At 38.3% G+C, this 19,269-nt stretch overlaps 1 protein-coding gene across 9 annotated transcripts in view; it reads left to right on the forward strand.

Moving 5' to 3' along the window:
- R3HDM1 (R3H domain containing 1) overlaps nucleotides 1-19,269 on the forward strand; it is a 210,220-nt gene that overhangs the window by 64,745 nt on the left and 126,206 nt on the right. For 7 of the 9 annotated variants that reach the window (XM_032594394.1, XM_032594396.1, XM_032594397.1 and 4 more), the window contains exon 2: nucleotides 17,805-18,013. The gene's annotated coding sequence lies outside the window, so the exon portion shown is untranslated. Of the gene's footprint in view, nucleotides 1-17,804; nucleotides 18,014-18,999; nucleotides 19,034-19,269 lie in introns of all 9 variants that reach the window. The other 2 variants (XM_032594401.1, XM_032594395.1) reach the window with 1 other exon arrangement.

Below are 19,269 nucleotides of genomic sequence, written 5' to 3' on the forward strand. Positions count from 1 at the left end.
TTAGCATCTTCATCTATAATGATAATTCAAAGCCTCCATCTATACAATGATTCTGCTCAAATAGCATCAGCCCTGCCTCCTCTCCTTAGCTCCAGGTCATCCAACCTCCTGTTAGATTTCTCCACCAAAATGTCCCAAAGGCATCCTAAACTTACTGCATGCATAACTGAAATTGTTCTGCACCAAATCCTTTTTTTCCCCTTATTTTTTGCCTGTGTTTGGGTAGCGAGCACCACCTACATCTTCATTGGGTCATGACTATTCCAGCTATCACAGCCCTAATCTTTTTTCTGACCATCTCTGTATCTAGTTCACTTCCCCCAAGTAGTTACTTTCTGTTATAGTAATTTCTTCATTTCTAAAGGTAGTATATATAGGTAATGTCTAATAGCAAGGTCTCTGGAACCAGACTATCTGATTTGAAATTCTAACTCTGCCACTTACAAGTCTTATAACCTTGGACAAGCTGATTATTCTTTCTCAGCTTCAGTTTCCTCACTTGTAAAATTGGGATAATAAGAGCACCAATCTGATAGGGTTATGAGAGTTAAATTAATTAATACATTGAAAGCTTTGGGAATGGTGCTTTGTAAATAATAATAGGTATTTAAGAGCTTGCTGTTAATACTGATTTTAAAGTATATATCACAATCAGTAATGATCTTATTGACTTTGTCCCTGCAGTAGCACATAAGCATGTCTGCCAAGTTCACTGCTATATCCTTATCAATCAGAGCGCTTTGCACATAGTGTCTAATCAAAAGATGAGAATCAATGAATGAAATCTTTTTCTCATTTTCAGCCTTCATCTCTCAATCTTTTGTCTATGCTCTAGTCACTTCCCACCACAATTTATGCAACATTTTACATGCTAGAACAGAGTCCATCTACAATTGTAACTGAAATAGTTCTCTGTGGCCTCTCTTAAAATGAGTTCCTCTATTATTCAGGCTTTCTTCCCCTCATGAGATAAAGAGTAAACTTCTAATCTTGACTTCAAATATATCCACCCTTTGATGGTATTCTCCTGTTTGTTTTTACAACATGTTTTAATGAAAAATGTCAAGACCAAAAAAAGGAGCATTATAGCAAACATTGAGGACTTCTCAAAATTAGCAATGCTAACCTTTTGTTGTATTTTCTACAGATTTTTTTTTTAAGAACTAGAATCATAAAGACACGATTGAAGTCCCTTTTCTGTCTCACCTAAAACCTTTTTTCTTTTCCCTCCCCAGAGAAAATTACTAACTTGAAATAAATGTGTACCTTTGCCATCAATGCTTGTGTGATTTTTAAATTTTTACATAAGTTATATTGTATTATAGTGATCACCCTGCTTTTTCACTAAACGTTGTAACATTCATTCTTAGAGACTTATGTTGATAGAGCTTTATTTACTTCATTTTAATTGTTGATCATATTGTGCAGTAAGGGTGTACTACAGTTTGTATGCTTTTAAAAATCAGTTTGTTGGCACACATTTGGTTTTTCCCATTCTTTGCTTTTAAAATTTTTAAAAATTTTTTTGTTTATTTATTTTGGACACGGAGAGAGAGACAGAGAGCATGAGTGGGGGAGGGGCAGAGAGAGACTGAGAGAGAGAGAGAGAGAGAGAGAGAGAGAGAGAGACAGAATCTGAAGCAGGCTCTAGGCTCTGAGCTGTTAGCACAGAGCCTGACGTGGGGCTTGAACTCAAAGACCTCGAGATCATGACCTGAGCCCAAGTTGGACGCTCAACTGGCTGAGCCACCCAGGCGCCCCTATTCTTTGCTTTTAAATGAAACAATTCAGTGGGTGTTTTTGTACATGGCTACTTATGTAAGTGTATGCATTTCCTTAGTGTGTAGATCTAGAAGTGTTAGGCTGTAAGATACGAAGAATTTAAACTTCATTTAAGATCACAAATTGTCTCATGCCCTTACCACCTCTACATATATTTTTTTGTTTTCTTCAACGTCAGTTTATGTACTCTGTTTCCATTAAATGGGCTTCTTTTTCCTGTCTTCTCCATTTCTCCGCTCAGAATGCAACATGTTCATGTAACACCTTAATTCTCTGTATCACTTCTTCTCTAAAAGTAAGTTGTCGAAATAGAGATTGGAAGATGGCGGCGTAGGAGGACACTGGGATCAAAGCGTCCTGCTGATCGCTTAGATTCCACCCACATCTGCCTAAATAACCCAGAAAACCGCCAGAAGATGAGCAGAACGGACTCTCCAGAGCCAAGCGTAGACAAGAGGCCCACGGAGGAGGGTAGGAAGGGCAGAGAGGCAGTGTGCGCTACACAGACTGGCAGGAAGGAGCCGGGGCGGTGGAGGGGCAGCCCGTCCAGCAAGGCAGAGCCCCCGACCCCGAGTCTCGCTTGCAAAAGCAGAGGAGCCGGACTACGTGAGCTCCGACAGCCAACGGGACTTAACATCTAGAATGTTATAAGTAAACAGCTCTGCTCGGAGAGCGGGAGGGCGAGAGGACACTGGGAGGGAGAGGTGTTGAGCCCCGGAAGACAGAGCTCAGCTCAGCGGGGAACAAAGGCACTGGCCAGCGCCATCTCCCTCTCCCATCCCCCAGCCGAAATCCCAAAGGGAACCAATTCCCATCACTGAACTTGCTAGCACCGTGCAAACACCCAGTGCTGTGCTTCTGTGGATCCATCCCTCCAACGGACTACCTGCCTCCCTCCCGGTGCTGCAGGACTCCTTCCACAGGGGACCACCAATGGCAAAGCGAGCTAAGCCTGCCCCTCCTGCCCCTGTGCACCTTGCAGATCCACCCCAGCTAATTCGCCCTTGGCTGCATCCCATCAAAGCAGCACCACAAGCCTGGCAGTGTGCAAGTAGCCCAGACAGGGACCACACCACTCCACAGTGAGTCCTGCCCCTGGGAGAGGGGATGATAAGGTACACACCAGTCTGACTGTGGCCCCAGCGGTGAGCTGGGGACAGACATCAGCTCTGAGTGCGGCCCCGCCCACCAACACAAGTTACTCCGGACAGCACAGGGGAAATGCCCTGCAGTTTGGAGCTAACCCAGGGACTACCCAAAATGACAAAACGGAAGAATTCTCCTCAAAAGAAACTCCAGGAAGTAGCGACAGCTAACAAATTGATCAAAAACGATTTAAGCAATATAATGGAACAAGAATTTAGAATAATAGTCATAAAATTAATCACTGGGCTTAAAAAAGTATAGAGGACAGCAGAGAATCTATTGCTACAGATATCAAGGGACCAAGAAACAGTCAAGAGGAGCTAAAAAATGCTATAAATGAGGTGCAAAACAAAATGGAGGCGACCACAGCACGGATTCAAGAGGCAGAGGAGAGAATAGGTGAATTAGAAGATAAAATTATGGAAAAAGAAGAAGCTGAGAAAAAGATAACAAAATCCAGGAGTATGAGGGGGGAATTAGAGAACTAAGTGATGCAATCAAACGTAACAATATTTGTATCATAGGAATTCCAGAAGAGGAAGAGAGAGAGAAAGGGGCTGAAGGTGTACTTGAAGAAATAATAGCGGAGACCTTCCCTGATCTGGGGAAGGAAAAAGGCATTGAAATCCAAGAGGCACAGAAACTCCCTTCAGACGTAAGTTGAATTGATCTTCTGCACGAAATATCATAGTGAAACTGGCAAAATACAAGGATAAAGAGAAAATTCTGAAGGCAGCTAGGGATAAACAGGCTCTAACCTACAAAGGGAGACCTGTAAGACTAGTGGCAGACCTATCTGCTGAAACTTGACAGGCTCGAAAGGAATGGCAGGAAATCTTCAATGTGATAAACAGAAAAATATGCAGCCGAGAATTCTTTATCCAGCAAGTCTGTCATTCAGAATAGAAGGAGAGATAAAGGTCTTCCCAAACAAAAACTGAAAGAATTCATCACCACTAAACCAGCTCTACAAGAGATCCTAAGGGGGATCCTGTGAGACAAAGTACCAGAGACACCACTGCAAGCATGAAACCTACAGACATCCAATGACTCTAAACCCATATCTTTCAATAATAACACTGAATGTAAATGGACTCAATGCTCCAACCAAAAGACATAGGGTATCAGAATGGATAAAAAAAACAAGACCCATCTATTTGCTGTCTACAAGAGATTCATTTTAGACCTGAGAACACCTTCAGATTGAAAATGAGGGGATGGAGAACTATCTATCATGCTACTGGAAGTCAAAAGAAAGCTGGATTAGCCATACTTATATCAAACAAACTAGACTTTAAAGGCTGTAACAACAGATGAAGAAGGGCATCATATAATTACAGGGTCTATCCATCAGGAAGAGCTAACAATTATGTGCTGAATACGGGAGCCCCCAAATATATAAAACAATCACAAACATAAGCAACTTTATTGATAAGAATGTGGTAATTACAGGGGACTTTAACACCCCACTCACAGCAATGGATAGATCATCTAGACACACGGTCAATAAAGAAACAAGGGCCCTGAATGATACATTGGATCAGATGGATTTGACAGATATATTTAGAACTCTGCATCCCAAAGCAACAGAATATACTTTCTTCTCGAGTGCACATGGAACATTCTCCAAGATAGATCACATACTGGGTCACAAAACGGCCCTTCATAAGTATACAAGAATTGAGATCATACCATGCATACTTTGAGACCACAATGCTATGAAACTTGACATTGACCACAGAAAAAGTCTGGAAAACCTCCAAAAGCACGGGGGTTAAAGAACACCCTACTGCTGATCAAAAAGGATTTAAATAATATAACAGAAAGTGAATTTAGAATAATAGTCATAAAATTAATCGCTGGGCTGGAAAACAGTATACAGGACAGCAGAGAATCTCTTGCTACAGAGATCAAGGGACTAAGGAACAGTCACGAGGAGCTGAAAAACGCTTTAAAGGAAATGCAAAACAAAATGCAAACCACCACAGCTCGGATGGAAGAGGCAGAGGAGAGAATAGGTGAACTAGAAGATAAAGTTATGGAAAAAGAGGAAGCTGAGAAAAAGAGAGATAAAAAAATCCAGGAGTATGAGGGGAAAATTAGAGAACTAAGTGATACACTAAAAAGAAATAATATACGCATAATTGGTATTCCAGAGGAGGAAGAGAGAGGGAAAGGTGCTGAAGGGGTACTTGAAGAAATAATAGCTGAGAACTTCCCTGAACTGGGGAAGGAAAAAGGCATTGAAATCCAAGAGGCACAGAGAACTCCCTTCAGACGTAACTTGAATCGATCTTCTGCACGACATATCATAGTGAAACTGGCAAAATACAAGGATAAAGAGAAAATTCTGAAAGCAGCAAGGGGTAAACGTGCCCTCACATATAAAGGGAGACCTATAAGACTCGTAACTGATCTCTCTTTTGAAACTTGGCAGGCCAGAAAGAATTGGCACGAGATTTTCAGGGTGCTAGACAGCAAAAATATGCAGCCGAGAATCCTTTATCCAGCAAGTCTGTCATTTAGAATAGAAGGAGAGATAAAGGTCTTCCCAAACAAACAAAAACTGAAGGAATTTGTCACCACTAAACCAGCCCTACAAGAGATCCTAAGGGGGACCCTGTGAGACAAAGTACCAGAGACATCACTACAAGCATAAAACATACAGACATCACAATGACTCTAAACCCGTATCTTTCTATAATAACACTGAATGTAAACGGATTAAATGCGCCAACCAAAAGACATAGGGTATCAGAATGGATAAAAAAACAAGACCCATCTATTTGCTGTCTACAAGAGACTCATTTTAGACCTGAGGACACCTTTAGATTCAGAGTGAGGGGATGGAGAACTATTTATCATGCTACTGGAAGCCAAAAGAAAGCTGGAGTAGCCATACTTATATCAGACAAACTAGACTTTCAATTAAAGGCTGTAACAAGAGATGAAGAAGGACATTATATAATAGTTACAGGGTCTATCCAGCAGGAAGAGCTAACAATTATAAATGTCTATGCGCCGAATACCGGAGCCCCCAAGTATATAAAACAATTACTCATAAACAGAAGCAACCTTATTGATAAGAATGTGGTAATTGCAGGGGACTTTAACACCCCACTTACAGAAATGGATAGATCATCTAGACACACAGTCAATAAAGAAACAAGGGCCCTGAATGAGACATTGGATCAGATGGACTTGACAGATATATTTAGAACTCTGCATCCCAAAGCAACAGAATATACTTTCTTCTCGAGTGCACATGGAACATTCTCCAAGATAGATCATATACTGGGTCACAAAACAGCCCTTCATAAGTTTACAAGAATTGAAATTATACCATGCATACTTTCAGACCACAATGCTATGAAGCTTGAAATCAACCACAGGAAAAAGTCTGGAAAACCTCCAAAAGCGTGGAGGTTAAAGAACACCCTACTAACGAATGAGTGGGTCAACCAGGCAATTAGAGAAGAAATCAAAAAATATATGGAAACAAACGAAAATGAAAATACAACAATCCAAACGCTTTGGGACGCAGCGAAGGCAGTCCTGAGAGGAAAATACATTGCAATCCAGGCCTATCTCAAGAAACAAGAAAAATCCCAAATACAAAATCTAACAGCACACCTAAAGGAAATAGAAGCAGAACAGCAAAGGCAGCCTAAACCCAGCAGAAGAAGAGAAATAATAAAGATCAGAGCAGAAATAAACAATATAGAATCTAAAAAAACTGTAGAGCAGATCAACGAAACCAAGAGTTGGTTTTTTGAAAAAATAAACAAAATTGACAAACCTCTAGCCAGGCTTCTCAAAAAGAAAAGGGAGATGACCCAAATAGATAAAATCATGAATGAAAATGGAATTATTACAACCAATCCCTCAGAGATACAAACAATTATCAGGGAATACTATGAAAAATTATATGCCAACAAATTGGACAACCTGGAAGAAATGGACACATTCCTGAACACCCACACTCTTCCAAAACTCAATCAGGAGGAAATAGAAAGCTTGAACAGACCCATAACCAGCGAAGAAATTGAATCGGTTATCAAAAATCTCCCAACAAATAAGAGTCCAGGACCAGATGGCTTCCCAGGGGAGTTCTACCAGACATTTAAAGCAGAGATAATACCTATCCTTCTCAAGCTATTCCAAGAAATAGAAAGGGAAGGAAAACTTCCAGACTCATTCTATGAAGCCAGTATTACTTTGATTCCTAAACCAGACAGAGACCCAGTAAAAAAAGAGAACTACAGGCCAATATCCCTGATGAATATGGATGCAAAAATTCTCAATAAGATACTAGCAAATCGAATTCAACAGCATATAAAAAGAATTATTCACCATGATCAAGTGGGATTCATTCCTGGGATGCAGGGCTGGTTCAACATTCGCAAATCAATCAACGTGATCCATCACATTAACAAAAAAAAAGAGAAGAACCATATGATCCTGTCAATCGATGCAGAAAAGGCCTTTGACAAAATCCAGCACCCTTTCTTAATAAAAACCCTTGAGAAAGTCGGGATAGAAGGAACATACTTAAAGATCATAAAAGCCATTTATGAAAAGCCCACAGCGAACATCATCCTCAACGGGGAAAAACTGAGAGCTTTTTCCCTGAGATCAGGAACACGACAGGGATGCCCACTCTCACCGCTGTTGTTTAACATAGTGCTGGAAGTTCTAGCATCAGCAATCAGACAACAAAAGGAAATCAAAGGCATCAAAATTGGCAAAGATGAAGTCAAGCTTTCGCTTTTTGCAGATGACATGATATTATACATGGAAAATCCGATAGACTCCACCAAAAGTCTGCTAGAACTGATCCATGAATTCAGCAAAGTTGCAGGATACAAAATCAATGTCCAGAAATCAGTTGCATTCTTATACACTAACAGTGAAGCAACAGAAAGACAAATAAAGAAAATGATCCCATTCACAATTGCACCAAGAAGCATAAAATACCTAGGAATAAATCTAACCAAAGATGTAAAGGATCTGTATGCTGAAAACTATAGAAAGCTTATGAAGGTAATTGAAGAAGACTTAAAGAAATGGAAAGACATTCCCTGCTCATGGATTGGAAAAATAAATATTGTCAAAATGTCAATACTACCCAAAGCTATCTACACATTCAATGCAATCCCAATCAAAATTGCACCAGCATTCTTCTCGAAATTAGAACAAGCAATCCTAAAATTCATATGGAACCACAAAAGGCCCCGAATAGCCAAAGGAATTTTGAAGAAGAAGACCAAAGCAGGAGGCATCACAATCCCAGACTTTAGCCTCTACTACAAAGCTGTCATCATCAAGACAGCATGGTATTGGCACAAAAACAGACACACAGACCAATGGAATAGAATAGAAACCCCAGAACTAGACCCACAAACGTATGGCCAACTCATCTTTGACAAAGCAGGAAAGAACATCCAATGGAAAAAAGACAGCCTCTTTAACAAATGGTGCTGGGAGAACTGGACAGCAACATGCAGAAGGTTGAAACTAGACCACTTTCTCACACCATTTACAAAAATAAACTCAAAATGGATAAAGGACCTAAATGTGAGACAGGAAACCATCAGAACCTTAGAGGAGAAAGCAGGAAAAGACCTCTCTGACCTCAGCCCTAGCAATCTCTTCCTCGACACATCCCCAAAGGCAAGGGAATTAAAAGCAAAAGTGAATTACTGGGACCTCATGAAGATAAAAAGCTTCTGCACAGCAAAGGAAACAACCAACAAAACTAAAAGGCAACCAACGGAATGGGAAAAGATATTTGCAAATGACATATCGGACAAAGGGCTAGTATCTAAAATCTATAAAGAGCTCACCAAACTCCACACCCGAAAAACAAATAACCCAGTGAAGAAATGGGCAGAAAACATGAATAGACACTTCTCTAAAGAAGACATCCAGATGGCCAACAGGCACATGAAAAGATGTTCAGCGTCGCTCCTTATCAGGGAAATACAAATCAAAACCACACTCAGGTATCACCTCACGCCAGTCAGAGTGGCCAAAATGAACAAATCAGGAGACTTTAGATGCTGGAGAGGATGTGGAGAAACGGGAACCCTCTTGCACTGTTGGTGGGAATGCAAATTGGTGCAGCCGCTCTGGAAAGCAGTGTGGAGGTTCCTCAGAAAATTAAAAATAGACCTACCCTATGACCCAGCAATAGCACTGCTAGGAATTTATCCAAGGGATACAGGAGTACTGATGCATAGGGGCACTTGTACCCCAATGTTCGTAGCAGCACTCTCAACAATAGCCAAATTATGGAAAGAGCCTAAATGTCCATCAACTGATGAATGGATAAAGAAATTGTGGTATATATACACAATGGAGTACTATGTGGCAATGAGAAAAAATGAAATATGGCCCTTTGTAGCAACGTGGATGGAACTGGAGAGTGTAATGCTAAGTGAAATAAGCCATACAGAGAAAGACAGATACCATATGGTTTCACTCTTATGTGGATCCTGAGAAACTTAACAGGAACCCATGGGGGAGGGGAAGGAAAAAAAAAAAAAGAGGTTAGCGTGGGAGAGAGCCAAAGCATAAGAGACTGTTAAAAACTGAGAACAAACTGAGGGTTGATGGGGGGTGGGAGGGAGGGGAGGGTGGGTGATGGGTATTGAGGAGGGCACCTTTTGGGATGAGCACTGGGTGTTGTATGGAAACCAATTTGTCAATAAATTTCATAAAAATAAAAAAAAATAAAAAAAATAAAAAAAAAAAAAGAACACCCTACTAAAGAAAGAATGGGTCAACCAGGCAATTAGAGAAGAAATTTAAAAATATATGGAAACAAACGAAAATGAAAATACAACAATCCAAACGCTTTGGGATGCAGTGAAGGCAGTCCTGAGAGGAAAATACGTTGCCATCCAGGCCTATCTCAAAAAACAAGAAAAATCCCAAATACAGAATCTATCAGCACACCTAAAGGAAATAGAAGCAGAACAGCAAAGAGACCCCAAACCCAGCAGAAGAAGAGAAATAATAAATATCAGAGCAGAAATAAACGATATAGAATCTAAAAAAACTGTAGAGCAGATCCATGAGACCAAGAGTTGGTTTTTTGAAAAGATAAACAAAATTGATAAACCTCTAGCCAGGCTTCTCAAAAAGAAAAGGGAGAGGACCCAAATAGATAAAATCATGAATGAAAATGGAATTATTGCAACCAATCCCTCAGAAATACAAGCAATTATGAGGGAATACTATAAAAAACTATATGCCAACAAACTGGACAACCTGGAAGAAATGGACAAATTCCTAAGCACCCACATCCTTCCAAAACTCAAACAGGAAGAAATAGAAAATTTGAACAGACTCATAACCAGTGAAGAAATTGAATCAGTTATCAAAAATCTTCCACAAATAAAAGTCCAGGACTAGATGGCTTCCCTGGGGAATTCTAGCAGACATTTAAAGCAGAGGTAATACATATCCTTCTCAAGCTGTTACAAAAAATAGAAAGGGAAGGAAAACTTCCAGACTCATTCTATGAACCCAGCATTAGTTTGATTCCCAAACCAGACAGAGACCCAGCAAAAAAAGAGAACTGCAGGCCAATATCCCTGATGTATATGGATGCAAAAATTCTCAATAAGATACTAGCAAATCGACTTCAATAGCATATAAAAAGAATGATTCACCATGATCAAGTGAGATTCATTCCTGGGCTGCAGGGCTGTTTCAACATTCGCAAATCAATCAACGTGATACATCACATTAATAAAAGAAAAGATAACCATATGATCCTGTTAATCGATGCAGAAAAAGCATTTGACAAAATTCAGCATCCTTTCTTAATAAAAACCCTGAAGAAAGTCAGGATAGAAGGAACATACTTAAACGTCATAAAAGCCATTTATGAAAAGCCCATAGTGAAATGGATGAGGAAAAACTGAGAGCTTTCTCCCTGAGATAAGGAACACAACAGGGATGTCCACTCTCACCGCTGTTTTTTAACATAGTGTTGGAAGTGCTAGCATCAGCAATCAGACAACAAAAGGAAATCAAAGACATCAAAATTGGCAAAGATGAAATCAAGCTTTCATTTTTTGCAGATGACATGATATTATACCTGGAAAACCCAAGAGACTCCACCAAAAGTCTGCTACAACTGATACATGAATTCAGCAAAGTCGCAGGATACAAAATCAATGTACAGAAATCAGTTGCATTCTTATACACTAATAATGAAGCAACAGAAAGACAAATAAAGAAACTGATCCCATTCACAATTGCCCCCAAAATCATAAAATACCTAGGAATAAACGTAACCAAAGATGTAAAAGATCTGTATGCTGAAAACTATAGAAAGCTTATGAAGGAAATTGAAGAAGATATAAAGAAATGGAAAAACATTCCGTGCTCATGGATTGGAAGAATAAATATTGTTAAAATGTCACTACTACCCAAAGCTACCTACACATTCAATGCAATCCCAATCAAAATTGTACCAGCATTCTTCTCAAAGCTAGAACAAGCAATCCTAAAATTTGTATGGAACCACAAAAGACCCCACATAGCCAAAGTAATATTGAAGAAGACCAAAGTAGGAGGCATTACAACCCCAGACTTTAATCCCTCCTACAAAGCTGTAATCATGAAGACAGCATGCTGTTGGCACAAAAACAGACACATAGACCAATGGGATAGAATAGAAACTCCAGAATTGGACCCACAAAAGTATGGCCAACTAATCTTTGACAAGGAGGAAAGAATATCCAATGGAAAAAGAGAGTCTCTTTAACAAATGGTGCTGGCAGAACTGGATAGCAACATGCAGAAGAATGAAACTAGACCACTTTGTTACACCATTCACAAAAATAAACTCAAAATGGATAAAGGACCTGAATGTGAGACAGGAAACCATCAAAACCCTAGAGGAGAAAGCAGGAAAAGACCTCTCTGACCTCAGCCGCAGCAGTTTCTTACTTGACACATCCCCAAGGCAAGGGAATTAAAAGCGAAAATGAACTCTTGGGACCTCATGAAGATAAAAAGCTTCTGCACTGCAAAGGAAACAATCAACAAAACTAAAAGCAACCAACAGAATGGGAGAAGATATTTGTAAATGACATATCGGACAAAGGGCTAGTATCCAAAATGTATAAAGAACTCACCAAACTCCACACCCGAAAAACAAATAATCCAGTGAAGAAACGGGCAGAAAACATGAGTAGACACTTCTCTAAAGAAGACATCCAGATGGCCAACAGGCACATGAAAAGATGCTCGACGTCACTTCTCATCAGGGAAATACAAATCAAAACCACACTCAGATACCACCTCATGCCAGTCAGAGTGGCTAAAATGAGCAAATCAAGAGACTGTAAATGCTGGCAAGGATGTGGAGAAACGGGAACCCGCTTGCACTGTTGGTGGGAATGCACACTGGTGCAGCCACCCTGGAAAACAGTGTGGAGTTTCCTCAAAAAATTAAAAATAAATCTACCATATGACCCAGCAATAGCACTGTTAGGAATTTACTCAAGGGATACAGGAGTGCTGATGCATAGGGGCACTTGTACCCCAATGTTTACAGCAGCACTTTCAACAATAGCCAAATTATGGAAAGAGCCTAAATGTCCATCAACTGATGAATGGATAAAGAAGTTGTGGTTTATATATACGATGGAATACTACTTGACAATGAGAAAGAATGAAATATGGCCTTTTGTAGCAACGTGGATGGACCTGGAGAGTGTTATGCTAAGTGAAATAAGTCATACAGAGAAAGACAAATACCATATGTTTTCACACTTATGTGGATCCTGAGAAACTAAGCAGAAGACCATGGGGGAGGGGAAGGAAAAAAAAGAGAGGGAGGGAGCCCAACCATGGGAGACTCTTAAAAAACTGAGAACAATCAGGGTTGATGGGGAGTGGGAGGGAGGGAAGGTGGGTGGTGGGTATTGAGGAAGGCACCTGTTGGGATGAGCGCTGGGTGTTGTATGGATACCAATTTCACAATAAATTTCATGTTAAAAAATAAAAGTAATTTGTCTCATAGTCTTGTAGCACTCAACTGATGTTATTTGTGCCCATTCTTCCACTTGCCAAAAGTCTCTTCCCCTCTCTAAATACCATCTTAAAATCATTTTATGTATTTGTTGATACATGTCATTGCTAACCACCTCTCTTGGGTTTCACAGACTCCTTTGGGTCAAGGTAGTTCTTTCCTTTGTTCTTTTAAAACATAGCTAATACTTACTGCAGCTTTGTTACCTTTTGTGGTTCCTCACTAAATTTTTATATGCTAGTAACTGTTTATAAATCACTTAGACATTTAGCATTTTGAAATGTTGGTGCTTATATTCTTGGTCAAGTGACTATGAGAATGTGAATTTACATTCTTTCCAAGTACAGCATAAACTGTTTTCCTTGTCTTTCTCACTAGAGGCCTTTAACCAATTGGTTGTGTTGATTGCTAACCTTAGGAGAAGAAGCTGATGTGTATTGGTCTTGTTTTCATAAATGTGCCTGCCTGGTTATATGTTTTACCCTACAGGAAGAAATACAGCATTGTGTTCATCTAATGAAATGACAATTAATAATCAGGTAGTCATAACGGAAGGAAGATGCAGTGTACTTTGCCAAATTCTATTTCAGATAACTTCAGTAATGTTATTCTTTTTTTTCCCTCAGTATTCAAAGGGAGAGTACTTAATTTTTACCTGTAGGAGCCAGATTTCTTCAACACAAAAACAACTGATTTTTTGATATTTTGTTAACCTAGAATAAACTGATTTACGTTGCGTAAAAGTAAAGTTTTTTGGGTTTTTTTTATGCCTAACTTTTCAGTTCTTTTGTGCTGTCAAACCAAACGTTAGGGCCTAGGCATAATAAAGTATGCTTTGAGTTAACAGTATCAGTTTTGCATTTTGTTGCTGAAAATTCTATCTGAAATTTTCACTAGAGAAACTCCACTTTCATGGATTGCATAGTCTGTATTTACGAATGTTGATCCTAATTCCGCCCTGCTTTGTCTCCTTGGAGAAGAAGACAAACATAACTGTGCTTATTTATCATTTGGAAACTACTAGGCTTCACATTGTTCCTTAACCACAAACTGAATCCTTATTGCCAACCAGGTTTGCATGGTTTGATACTTAAGTTTACAAGAGATAGAGAAATGAAGAGAAACTGGATGATTACTTGGCAGTTATGATAATTCAGTCGTGATTAGCTTTACTGACCATTAATATGAAGTTAATAGTGCTGTCTTCCTGTGCACCAAAGAACAATACATATCCTATCCATGTGAAAAGAATTTTTACTTTTTGCATTGAACACAATATTGAGGAGTTAGTACATAAGTATTCTTGAAATATAGGTGCTCTAAAAACACAAATTGTCATTCCTCTTGGTACATATGTATGATAATAGAGCATTGTGGGTAAGAGCCTGGAGTGGTGCACCTGTCTGATTCATATCCTTGTCTCCATGCTTACTAGCTGGGTGACCTTGGACAAATACCTTAATCCTCTCTGTGCCTTAGTTTTCTAACCTGTAAAACAGAGATAATAATAGGACCTACTTGGAATTGTTGTGAGCTCAAAATTTACTAATTATGAGAGGTAGTAGAATAGTACCTGGCATATGGTAAGCTATATATTAGTGTTTGTTATGGGTGGTAATTATTTGTGTTTCTTTTGTAGATTGCCTGTTCCCCATTTCTCTTTTTTTTCTTTTGATTTATAAAAACATCTTTACTTTGTAGACTTTGATCCTTTTGTGTTAGAAATAGTTATTTTATCATTTGTCTTTTAGTCTTTGTTATACTTTGTCATACCAAAATATTAAAACTTTATTGTAAGTTTGTTAATATTTCTTTGATAGCTTCTAGATTTTTTATGTCATGCTTGGTAAGCACTCCCCTTCCCAATAATTATAAAAATAGTTCTTATTTTTCCTTGTACTTTATGGTTTATTTTATTAGGTTACAATCTTTAATTTTACCTTTGATTCCCTTTTGCTTATGGTGCCAGGTAGGTGCCAACCTTTGTATATGCTTCTGAAGATTTTATATATACAGACATTTATCTTTTTTGGCTACCTGGGAGCACAGAAATTGTATAGAATCAGATCTCTGACTTGGTTCTAATAACGTGTTAGCAATTGCTGTAATGTTTATTCAAAGTTGAATATGAATTTAGAGTGCATATATCCATCTCTTAGATTGAAACAGATTCTTGAGACATTCAGTTTGCAAATATCAGTAACAGTAGATACTGAGATGTATGTGCTTAATAAATACCAACATTTTGCTAACTTTCTGTAAGTTGCCTTTCAGTTGGAGAAACTTAACAAATTCATGTATGTTTTTAAGTCACTTTCACTTACTGTATAACACTGTATTACATTAAGGTGGTACATTTAATTGACTGCTAATTGCATTGGCAGAGATACCATATCCCTATCTTGTAGGTCCTATACTTGACCTTCCCACATGCCCATACAGACTCCAGAAGCCATACAGCCCTGCAGAAGTGTAGGTATTGTGCCAAGATAAAACAGTTTTGGTTTTAGTGAATACCAGAAAGCTAGAATATCTCTTTTATCTGAAGATTTGGAGAAGAAAAACATTTTATTTAAAACAAAAGCATTAGTATTCAGAGAAGAATGGAGAATTTTATAATTTTTTTTAATGTTTATTTATTTTAGAGAGAGAGACAGAGTATAAGCGCGGGAGGGGCAGAGAGAAAGGGAAACACAGAATCCAAAGCAGGCTCCAGGCTCTGAGCTGTCACCACAGAGCCTGACACAGGGCTCGAACCCACGAGCTGTTAGCTCACGACCTGAGCTGAAGTCTGAAGCTTAACCAACGGCACCCGAAGAATTTTGTGAGTTTTTAATGTTAAATTAGAAGGCTAAAAATGAGAGCCCCTTGAGGCTATGTATCCAGGCAAGCACTTCCCTTCTCAGGTATACCCACATCCACACAAACTAGTGTTCTCCTCTTTTGACCTTTGTAGGGTATATTCATAGGAAAACTTGAGGTATACAAAGCCACTAATGGGCCTCCTTTCAATCTGCTATCATGCAGGGTACAGCCAGCACACAGCAAACTCAGCCTCAGCCAACTGCTGACTTAGAATGATTCTAACCATGGAAAAGAGCTGATATTTTGGAGTGCCCACCTGTTGGAGAGGGTGTAGTAGATGCTTTACGTTTACATTTATTCTTCCCAATAAGTTTATGAGCTAAATACACTGTTTCCTACTTTATAGCTCAGAAAATTATGGCTCACAAAGATTAGTAATTTACCAAAGTCATAACTGGCAGATCTGGTATTTAAACTCTGGTGTAATGCTACTACACTTGATAATTATCTCTTTCCCAGGAAATAGTAACTGGTCATTTTGGTTTCAGAATCATTTATGTAATTTATCAAGGGGTGTGGAATATTGACAATTATTGGTCACACACATTCGTTGTGTGACTTTGGACAAGTCACTTCACCTCTAAGTGCTAATAGCTTGTGTGGTAAATTAGATTGGACTGGGTGTCTTTAAGGTTCATTGGGGTTCTTCAGAACTAAGTATTTGCCTCTTCACATTGTGCCTCTTCTTCATTAATCCTTGCACTGTTGCTTTTTTTAAAATTTCTTATATGGATTACAGCCTTTGCTTTTTTAGAATTTCAAATTTCAAGGCTTCATGATTGAATCACGAATCACTTTGCAAAAAAAACACAGTAATTTAGCTGTTTAGTGAGTGCTGCCATCTTGTGTCTACCATTTTATGAGAGAAAAAGTTAGAACTTAGGAAAATCATACTGAAGTATTTTTTGTTGTGTTTGTTTTTTGCAGGGGGAAAAAAACACATTTCATTTGATTTAGTGGGCCAACAACCTCAGTCAAATAGAGAGGACAGTGTCATTTAGCAAACAACTTTGACATTTGCTTATGTTGCCTCCTTTTTGTTATCCCTTAGTCAGACAGTGAAATTGAGATGTGAAAACTAATGTGAATTTATATATCAGGGTTCTAAATTATTCTATTTCAAGATAGTTTTTGAAGAGCTAGTATAAGATGTGAATGGTTCTATGATGCATGGTTGGTAATACTAGCATCCTTTCTCTTGGTGCTTACACCTTACTTGTTCTGTTGTTTCACCTTAAAATTGTACCTTTCAGTTTATTAATAGACAACAAAACTATCAAAGGAAAATGGAAGAGCAATATAGGATTTTTAGAGCGATTTGTTTACTATGATGTATTCATTTGTAGCATAAATACATAAAATGAAACTGACTTTAAAAACAGATGACACTTAAAGAATTTTGGCATTTCAGATGTCTTTAAAAATAATCTTTCTACCCTTTAGACATTTACTTTTAACAGACCATGTGGGTTTCTTTGAAAATGTTAAATGACTTATTATAGCCTTTTGTTCTTTTGTGCTCTTAAAAATCTAGAGTGTGATCATTATTCAAAATTATAGTCTTCCATTAAATCCATAGAGTTGGAGCTCTGGAAGAGAACTCTTTGGAGTTAAGCATTCTTGGTTGCAATCTTAGACAAACTTTTTTTCCTTTATAAAAGAAATAAATATCTCTCTTACAACACTGACCACATACTAAATTCTTGTTATGTATTAGTTCCCTAGCTTTCTTCTCCCCTCTGCTTTTACTGCTAAACTCTCTAGGTGGCCTCAGTGACTTATTTAGGCTCACAAACTAATACATGTCAAAATTAGTTGTAAGTATGTATTCTGACTTTTGTTTAAGACAAGAAACTAGTAAATTCACCAACAGTAACATTTTTAATTTCCAAATTACTATGTAGTGTTCCTCCCCTTGGCTCTTTTGTTAAAATGTTTTTTCTTATTTTAATTTTAGGCCACTGAAAGGTATGATATATTTGATTCACGACAGTCCATTTCAGCCCAGGAATCTACAGTGGTGACAAGGACATGGGACTCCTCCTGCCAGATTCCAGATGGTTCAATACACTTGACACCCTGGCTGACAACTGTGAAAAAGAACCTTGGATTACTTTATTTTATTTTTGTGGGACGCCACAATCCCAATTCCATAGGACACATCAGGTAAACTGTCTTATCACTCAAAAACATACCCCTTTTTCTTTTAAAATCTTACATATGAAAAGCAGGGAGCCAGAGTATTTTAAGAAATGCCCTACCCTTTAATAACCTTGTTGTTTTGAAAATAAGTCAGTTAACTCTGGTATGGAATATAATTAAGGAAGACTTTTTTTTTTTTTTTTTTTTTTTTTTTTTGAGAGAGAATCCCAGGTGCTGTAAGCCCGACCTAGGTCTCAATCTCAGGAGGAACTGTGAAATCATGACCTTAACTAAAATCAAGAGTTGGACGCTTAATCGACTGAGCTATCTAGGTGCACTAAGGAAAGCTTTTTAAACTTCAGTTTAGTCTACCTGTGACTTTAGAATCTATTTCTCCCTCTTTTTTTTGTTTGTTTTTTTTTTGTGTGGGTTTATTTTTTTAACCTTTTCAGATGTGTTTATGGATTTCTGAAATTTGTTTAGGTATTTGTTTATGATTATGTGAGGTGATACATTGTGGTAACCATTTCACAATATATACGTATCATATCTTCATGTCATGCACCTTAAACTTACACATTGTTTTATGTCAATTACATCTCGATAAAGCTAGAAAAAAAATAGAAGTTGTTTACATCAGGTTTTGTTCTACAAGGCCACATTTCTCACAGTTTCAAAAATGACAGCTGTCCCTGATGCACTGCTATTTGATATCAGCATAAAGTGTTTTCTTAAACTCACTAAAGGTATGAAATATATTGGCATCTTACGCATTTGATTTTCTGAGGAATCTGTATACTAAAATGTCTGATAATAGGTGTTGTTTGTCACTGAATCACATGTCAGGAGAATTTTCAATGCTTGATTCATAATGCAGATTATTAATGCAGATTACCAACTGTGTTTTGTATAGAATGTTGCTGTTTTTTTTTTTTAATTATTTCCTTTTAAAAATTTGGAACTTTAGGCATCTAAATGAAGGCTATAATAGAAATATATTTTTCTTACAGGAAGATACTCCTGAAATCCTTGTTAGAAAAAAAGGTAAATCTCTATTTACCTTTATAACTACAACCATTACCTTAATATGGATCACTCCTTAATGTTTCTTAAGACCCTTTAAAAGTTGTGTGTGTGGGGCCCCTGGGTGGCTCAGTCGGTTAAGCATCTGACTTTGGCTCAGGTCATGATCTCGCGGTGAGTTCGAGCGCCACTTCCTGATCTGTGCTGACAGCTCAGAGCCTGGAGCCTGCTTCACATTCTGTGTCTGTCTCTCTCTC

This window comes from Lynx canadensis, chromosome C1 (assembly GCF_007474595.2).
Source record: "Lynx canadensis isolate LIC74 chromosome C1, mLynCan4.pri.v2, whole genome shotgun sequence".
NCBI lineage: Eukaryota > Metazoa > Chordata > Mammalia > Carnivora > Felidae > Lynx > Lynx canadensis.